This window comes from Arachis duranensis, chromosome 3, assembly GCF_000817695.3.
Source record: "Arachis duranensis cultivar V14167 chromosome 3, aradu.V14167.gnm2.J7QH, whole genome shotgun sequence".
Lineage (NCBI taxonomy): Eukaryota > Viridiplantae > Streptophyta > Magnoliopsida > Fabales > Fabaceae > Arachis > Arachis duranensis.
The window spans coordinates 24,369,266-24,379,015 of record NC_029774.3 but is presented as its reverse complement, the minus strand read 5'-3'; positions in this window follow the sequence as shown (position 1 = coordinate 24,379,015).

Sequence of the window (9,750 nt, the reverse complement as noted above, 5' to 3'; positions counted from 1 at the left end):
TGCCACTTGCCAAAACCACACACCGGACAAGGGCATTTAATCTGATGACCCCCGAGAGATCGATGCTCAAAGGCGAAATCCAAAAACTTGTTTAGACCATCTTTATACTCGTGCGTGTTTCGTGGTTTTCCAATCCATGACTTATCAATTGACATGACTAAGAGGGACTACAAATAGGAATATTAAAAAATCTATTCATTAAAAATCTCTCTATCTCTCTCATATTAACTAGGCAACTAACTAGTATATATCAGCAAGCGCTACTATAAAAAGAAATTCTTGTATGCAAATTAGATATCAAACAAATACTTAAATAGTATTCTAAAAAAATTATAAAAAAAATTATAATTACCTCTTTCAAATGATAATTTTGTGGCTGTAACTGTGGCTTTATGAACTTTTCCTTCTCAGGTAGTTGTATATATGCAAATTAATTTTTTTCTACAAGATAAAAAGAAACAAAAAAAATAAATAAAGCAAATATATTATTTAGATGAAACGATCAGTAATTAAATTCAACTTTATATGTTATTGGGATTGATTAATTAAGCCCAAAGATATATAATGTGTTGGATACGATTGAGAATTAATTAAGCCCAAACATGATATTCCAACTTATTTGAATTTTGAAACTCAAATTAATAGCATCTATTTTTTTTCAAATTATTTATCTATATCTCAATTTAACCCAAATGAGTTAAAATTACAAAATCAGAGTTCTGATTCCATGCTAAGTAGGAGTAAGTAGCAAGAATGTGTGTGCATCCGACAAAATGCTATGTTATTATTTTGGTCCCAATTTCAGTTATTCATTTATTTTAAAAGAAACAAAAATATATTACCTTTAATATAATAAGAAACAAGAGCAGGTGATTAATTAAGCAACTAAAAGTTTGAACAAAATTGCAATAAAGGAACCACATGCTCACACCGAAAAGGAAAACTATACATGCAATTAAAAATACGAAGATTTGAAGTTCCTAATGTTGATAGTTGTTGAGATTTAATGCTACACAGAGCAACCAAATTATACATTAATGAAATGAGCTTTTCAATGCTTATTATTAGTTAATAAAACTAGATCAAATTAAATAGTAGAAAAGGGAAACTTTCGATGTATAATAATAATAAGTGTTATGGGGTCAAACAAAAGGGAAGCAACAACACGTGGTTATACACAATAAAACTAGATTATTACTCTTAACCTAGCTAGCTAATTCAGAGAACAGAATGGGAGATGGGAGATGGGAGAACACAATAATTATAAGTTCGAACAATGGGGATGGGAGATGCTAAAGCAGGGACCTTGATTGAGCCCACAATGTTAAATAATCAGCTGTGGATTAAGTTATAAGAGTATTTTTCTAAAAAATAATGTGAAAAAGCAAGCTAAGAACAATTTGTATTAAAGACTAGCTTCAAAACTCCCAAGCACTTAGATGTAAAAGGCTAACTGTAGGGGTTGGGACGAAACAAAAAAGAACATGGATAATGAAGAAACAATCACTCACACAGTTAAAGAGGCAACCAAGTCAGCTTTGGTGAAGTTCACTCCAGCATTGTATTTTGTGAACTCCCCAATTTTGGTGTCGTAAGAGAGCTCAGAACCAATTGCAAGTACGTCAGTCCCTACAACACCAGAGACAAAACTGAACTAGTTATTTGTGTACATTCTGGACATTTGTTCTAATTTAGTACTAGTTATTTTACATTTCAGGCTGATATTGTAAATGGGGACAAAGTTCAGCAAGAAGGAAAAACTTGAAATAATAATGTATAATTTATAATCACCGGATAATTATAATTAATCCAAAAGGGAATGAAGGAATAGTGAATGGTAAAAATTAATTAGTTAATGATGGTTTGATCATGTGGACTGCTGCTGCTTAAGTAAACAGCTAATGAAATTAAAAGTGGTGAATAAGAGATATCTATATACCCTACTATGCATGCACATACTAAACTTCCACTTATTCACCAACAGAGACAAAACTCAACTTATTGCCAATGAAAGATATAGTTCAAGGTTTAGTATAGTTTCAATGAGTTCATTTCTTAAATTTTATAATCCACTCTTGTCTATAGAGATGTAAGGTTTACACTGCAAATGAATTCTTACCTTTCCAGACCTTTGATCAGGAACTCTGAAGTTAAAGATGGTTTTGAGACCAGGAGCAGGCTCATTAACAATGATGGTTGTGAAGAGCTGAAACGCAAAAGCATGATTAACATTAGTAAAGCATACATAACAGGTAAGTCCTGAATTGAGTTTCAAGAAAATTGACAATAGCAGCTACGAGCACACTATAATTAAAGTTTATATTGTCCAATATCAACCTCCTGAAAAGTGCATTAATATTGTCCAAACAGGGCACCCAATTAAAATACAGTGTCAAAATGGTAAATATAACACTAAGATAAATAATACCCCTTGAATACCCTTGGGTATTTCATTGCCCCAGTGCTTATATTTGAATCAAATTTTAACAATAGGGAGTATTTGACATACTTGCTACAGGAAAATTTCAATAGTTATGTAGACAGAAACATAGTATATTATATGGCTGTCAGAGTCGACTCAAGCCATCTCAGATCATGGAAACTGAAATCAAAATCAGACTATCAGTGGGAGGAAAATAAAAGTATTTTTCATTTAACAGGGTAATAACTTACAACTAATAACATGTACTATAATCAAAATCCAAAGAAAAGAAGGCAAGGGATCAGCTCATGTGATTAAAGTGACTCAATTCTTTACTAACCGCAGAAATGATTAACTAAAGTGATAGATATTATGAACAGAATCACAGAACAGAGCCCTACTTCACTAAGCTTATTCAGTCTAAACTCATTCATCAATTCACTATATTAAGAAATAGCAGGATGAATTAACTAGAAAATCCAAAACAATAATAAGAGTGGCAGCAATTGAACCATTGACACATGCATCGAAGTAAATACATAAGGAAAGAGAAAGTGAAGTTACCGTAAGGAGAAATGAGGAGATGAAAAGAGAGGTTGGTTTTTTAGGTCCAATATAGTGCTGTTCCAAGATCTGAGATCTTCGACTGGTTGAACACAAGACCTGATCGGCGTCAATCACCCTCACACCAACGTCAATGGAATGCTTCAACACAAAGAAAACGATCGCGGAGCTGCAGAGAAACAAAAACCCCCAAAAATCAGCAACAAAAAACGAAGAAATCAGTAACTGGCGGAGAGGGAGAGGTACCTAGAGAACTTGAGAGGGAGCTGCAGAGAAACAAATCAGTAACTGGCGGAGAGGGAAAGGTACCGGCGGAGAGAGGAGAAGCCTGAGAGGGAAGAACGGCGTTGCCGGAGCACGGAGGAGACGAAGGAGACGAAGGAGAGAGAAGGGAGATCGAGAGCGCTGTTACTGTGTTTTGTTTAATGAGGCTAGGGTTGCAATTCTATTGTTTTATATACGCGTGAAAACGGCGGTTCAAAACCGCCATAATCACCAGAACCGCCACAATACACAAAGTTAATTATGGCAGCAACCAAACATGCCATAAAAACCGGGTATTACGGCGGTTCTTTAAAACCGCCGTAATATCAATGCCATTTTAAACTCTTTTTTTTGTAGTGGGGGCGGGGCGGGTACCTGTACGGACGGATTAGGGTTCAACATTTTACTACCCGTAAGTAGAAGTGGGCGGGTTTTATGCGGACTGTTATACGGCGGAGCAGAGTCGGATAGAGCAAAAACCCGTCCCTACCCGTCCCATTGCCATCCCTAGACGTGAGCGTTAACAATACTATTAGTTAAGTCGTATCTTATTTCCATAATTAGAGAAATATAACTAAATTGTACACAATTCAAAATCTTAATAATCAAGTATCAATACTTCATAATCAAAAAAAAGGATTTACATTAGGAATTGTTAGTAGATTCATTTTATTTACATACTAAAATCAAATATTATTATCTTTTCAATATGTTGTGTCTCAAATTTAACAATATAACAACATGCATTAAATTCATTTAAATTTCTTTAAAATTAAAATAACATGTTTAAAATTGTGATTAAAATATAATATTTAAAATATTTAAAATATTATCCAAACATTAAAAAATAAAATAAAGATCAATTAAATACAAATTAAAGTATAGTACATTAGTATGTATCATTGTTTCTAAAATATATTATTAATTTTTTTTGAATTATTTATCTAGGTGTCACCGTTGATTAATTCATATGATATTTATTAGTAGGGGTAAACGTGGATCGGATCGAATTGGATATGGTCAAAATTTCGATTCGATTTGCACTAAAATCATCTAATCGGATTGGATCTAATATCTGCAGTTTTTAAACTTGGATCTGATCCGCACATTTGCAGATCGGATCGAATATCGGATATATCCGTATAATGCAAAAATATTTTTAAAAACTTATTTTATTAAAAAATATCAATAAAATTCATTTTTTCTATTCTTTTAAATACGTTTATTGGATACACAGATATGTAGATATCTACACAAAATCCACAATCCTTTCTATTAGTGTGCGTATCAGATCTATATCCATAATTTTTTAATCAAATTCTAATAAACACCGCAAATATACAGATCAGATCCGATACATAAATATTCCTACTTACTAGTTGAATTGTCAATTGACTTTAGTAATTATTTTATACCATATTGTTTTTAAAACTATTACTAAAATGTTATTTTTTTACACTATAAAATTAATTTTGATGTACGATATATGTAAAGTGATTTTGCAGTGTATCCAATCACATCATGATATATTAACAAAATTAATTAAATACTTTTTATATTAACTGTATAAATAATTATTTGAAAAAATAATTATAACTAATTAATTATATAAAATATTTTGTATTGTTAATACATATGAAGTTAAATTCTTCAAACTATTTATATAAGTTTTACTATGTGATGGCACCACTTTTTCCCGTGCTGCTGACTAGAGGGTGCTAATTGGAAAGCACTCTCTTCGTATAAAAATACTATGGCAAAATATGACCAAATAATGAAGACGATGACTATACAACGCTTTTCAAATTGGAGGCGTTGAACAACTGAGAGCCTTCAATGGGAAAATGAGACATGCAAAAGTGTCTCTCCTGCAAGGTTTTAAAAATTCAACTGATCATTAAACTGCTATAATTATTGGTTTATTATTTAACTATGATTTAATTAAAATAATTGATTATAATAAAATAATATATAAAACTATAAATAAACATAAAAAATATAAATATATTTTAATGTAAATTTTAAAAATATACAAATTAAAAATATAATACCAAGTCTCATAATCCTATATAACTAAGACACGAGTTAAATACAAAAAGAAATAGTTAGATATCAAAAGTCAAAATCAAAATTTATATGTATAAAATTTATTATATTATATATCACATGTTATAGAAGGATAAAGAATAAGTATCATACAAAAATATTTTAAAGATAGGTACAACTTAGGATAAAAATAACAAATAAATAAATACATATTAACAAAAAAAATTCTTGTGAATAAAAAAAATCTTGTTTATGGGCCAAAATATTTAGCCTAAATGTCAATAAAAATTTTAACCCTACTCCATTTCAAGAAATTACATCATTTTCTTTGATGCTTCCATGAACCTAGTCTCGTTGAATTCTCTATCCTAAGAAAAAAAAAAGAAAAAAGAAAAAAGAATATTTTCTTTCCTTTGGACTCATCCTCTCATCATTTGTTGTCATCATTTTTTTACATTTTTGTCTTTCACTTTCTCCTTCTCACACTGTTCTTTGTGGTTTCTCTCTCTATTTCCTTGTCGCTTTTGTTGCTTTCACTGCTCACGCTGTTATTATTCTTCTTGACTCTGTCTTTTTACTAAATCTATCTTTTGTGGCCGTTAATATTATCGTTTTTCTTCCTTCCTCTACATTTGACGATCTACCAAATCTACCTCAATCTCTCGTATCGATACCTTTTCCCCCCTAATAAACGAGGTAAGCATTAGAGTGGTCCCTGAAGTTGTCCTCGAGGATCAAAGTAATCCCTGAAGTTAAAAATTCGTCTGGATCGTTTCTGAAGTTGATCTCCGGTACTCATAGTGGTCCTTCCGGTGAATTTCGTCCACCTGGCGCAACCGGAAAGCTGAGGTGGCGTCGTTGGTGACACGTTAGCACGCCAAAACGACGTCGTTTGATGGATGGCGCCAAAAAGACATAAAACGTCGTCGTTTTATGCGGGAAAAAATCCCCACCCTCAACGTTTCACTAACGTCTCGTCTCCCACACTCAAACACACAAACACAACACAAAGCAGAGCTCTCTTCTTCTCCGTTACCCTCTTCATTGGTGCCAGTGCTGTTGCCTTCACCAGAGAGTATTTGGGTGGAGAACGTAAGCTCCAGAGGATCGCCTTCATCATCTGCATCAGGCAGGGAGTTGTGAAGACGGATTTCTCTGATAAAGGTACGAAAAAAAATTTAAATGTGTGGTGAAGCTCTGTTTTTTGAATTTTGTTGTTAATCTATTGTTCAGAAGGGGAAAAAACGTTTTCTTGGAGTGTTTTGTCTAGGAATGCATGCTTGTGTTTTGAGGTATTGGCTAGGGTTTGATCGGGAGGAGGTTTCTTAGTGGCTAGGCTAAGTAAGGGGGTTTTTGTTAAGACAGAAACTTGTTTTTTTGTCCAAGGGTTTACTGCTGTTGTAGTTTTAGTTATGGAGGTAGTAAGTTGGTAATGTGGTTGAAGTTTAGGGAGGCTGATATAAGATAAAAAAAATTTTCCTTGCAGATAGGTGATGATTTGCTTACCATCCTATTTCACCATGGAGGATCATTCATCACTGATGATGAAAGTGTGACTTACAATGGTGGAGAAGTCTCTGAGTTGCCAGGACTTGATACAGACAAACTGGACGTCTTCTTTGTCCGAGACTACCACAAGGATCTTGGATATGACAAGGTCACTCAAACATGGTGGCTGGTTCCTAATAGGCCGTTGCAAAATGGTCTAAGGGCTCTAACAAATGACAAGGAGCTGATGGAGATGTGCTACCTTGGTCAGCAGAACAAAGGGGTTGTTCATATTTACTATGAGCATGGAGTCTTAGAACCTCTTTACATTGAGGAAGCAAAGGCAGTTTCATCTAAAGGGAATGAGGTCTTGGTGATACAGGATTTGAATTCCACCCCAAACCCCACCAATGATAATGCAGAGCCAATTCCCACCACAGCAGCATCTACTACAACCTCTGCACCAATTCACAGCACTATTCCCACTGAAAAACCAGACTCAACTACAAAGCTTCCACCTATTTCAATTACTGTTAGTAAACCAGCCAAAAAAATGTCGCTACCAACTGAAATGCCTAAACTATGGTCGAAATCAAAAGAGAGTAAGAAGTCTGCTGTACCAACGAGAGGGACTAGGAATGTAAAATCTGTAGCACCAAAACCATGTGGAAGGAGGCCATTAACAAGAGCAGCTGCTAGTGGAGCTAGTGTAAAAGGTAATGGTAAAGGAAAACAGCCCCAAACAGAACATGTTGCATTGTCTAGTTCAGAGGATTCCTCAGATAGTGAAGCGAGTGATGGTTGTGAGGAGGATGAACCATAGCGGCCTGATGGTGATTTACTGTCTAGTGAAGAAGATGTGGGTGTGGAGAGATTAGCAGGAAAGAAAAAGACAGATGTGAAGGAGAGAACCAGGAAAGCTAAGAAAACTTCTAAACAAAAGAGGGATATAATGGTTGAGGATGATGGTCCCGTGTGTGCTGACTCAGGCTCTGAGGATGATGCACATTTTTTTGGACCAGTTCCTAGGTTCGGGTCCATGGGAGCATATGATGATGCCCAAGATGAAGGTTATGAGGAATCTAATGGTGGAGACTCATGGCACTCAGAAGAACTGAAGACTCCTCCAAATTTTGAGGATGAATTGGAGAAGGTTGATTCGGATGAGGTTTTTCCTGTGTTCAAAGATGGAGGTAGGTTTGGGGAGCTTAGGCTTGCTGTTGGAATGACATTTACTACAAAGATGGAGTTCAAAGAGGCTGTGCATGAATATTGTATATAGGAGGGTCGGAGGATTTGGTTTAAAAAGAATGATAATGTAAGGATGAGAGCAGTGTGTAAGGATGAGTCTGTGGATGGCTTGTCTATGCTGCTAACAACACTGAGAACAATTACTGGCAGATCAAGACATTCAATGATGATCACACTTGTGCAAGGGAAACCAAAAATAGGTTGGCTAATAGGAAGTGGCTGGCGGGAAAATTGGTAAAGAAGCTACGAAAATATCCTAACTTAAGACACTGTGAGGCTGCTCAGTACTTTAAGACAAAATGTGACTTGGAACTAAGCAAGTGTTCACTGACTAGGGCCTTAGGAGATGCTAGGGCTGTTGTGTATGGTGATGCTGCTGCCCAGTATGGGATGGTAAGGGATTATGGGCTGACACTGCTTAGGAGTAACCCAGGCTCTACTGTCACAGTTGGAGTTATCCCTCAGCCCAACCCTGATGATGAACCAATATTTGAAAAGATGTACATCTGCTTGGATGCCTGTAAGAAGGGATTTTTGGCTGGCTGCAGACCGCTCATAGGCTTGGATGGAGCTTTTCTGAAGACCCAGCATGGTGGCCAGATCTTGTCTGCAATTGGACAAGATGCAAACAATCACATATATGTGATTGCATATGCAATTGTCCCTATTGAAAATACTGAAAACTGGAGGTGGTTCTTGGAATTACTTCATCAAGACTTGGGAGATTATAAGCAAAACAAGCTCTGTTTCATTTCAGATATGCAGAAGGTATGTTTTATCCATTTTTTTATTTAAATTTTGTTGTTGTATAATTTGTATAGGCTGCTCTGATATTAATATGACTAATTGCATACAGTACACAACTTATATAGGCTGCTCTGCTGCTCTGATATAATTTGTATAGGCTGGTCCATGTTTTTGTTGTTTTGTTGTTGTATAATTTTGTTTTACATATGCTGAACTGCTGAACTGCTGTGTTGTATAAATTTGCTTTAATGTACAAATGCTTTGCCTAAATAGATGGACTACTGCTGGGTGAACTAGTATATATATATATATTAAACTGATATGTACTGCAACGAACAGGGACTAAATTGATGTCACTTATAAAACTTGAGGGACTAAGTTGATGTCACTTATAAAACTTAAGGGACCAAATTGATGTCACTTATAAAACTAAAGGGATCAATTTGATGATTGATAACTTGTATGTAACTGTTTTCTTTTTTGAAATCAGGGCCTAATCCATGCTGTTAAGGAAGTTTTTCCTAGTGTCCATCACAGATTCTGTGTTTGGCACTTATGGAAGAACTTTAACAAGCAGTGGAAAGATCTCCAGTTGAGAGGGTTGCTATGGGAGTGTGCAAGGTGCACCAGCCAAGATGGGTTCCTAAAGAGTATAAAAAAGATTGAGAGGGTTAACAAGGAAGCTTGGGAGTATTTGAACAAGTGGCCTAGAGACTCTTGGAGCCGGGCTTTCTTCAGCAACGCACCTAAAATAGACAATATTTGCAACAATGCTTGTGAAGTCTTCAACTCAAGGATCAAAGAAGCTAGAGCCAAACCTATCATTACACTGTTAGAGGAAGTCAGACTGTATGCAATGAGGTCAATCGCTAGGAACAAAGTGAAGCTTAATTCCAACACTGGTATTCTACCACCTATACAGCGCAGCAGATTGAAAAAAATAAGGAAGGAGTCAAAGAGTTGGTGAA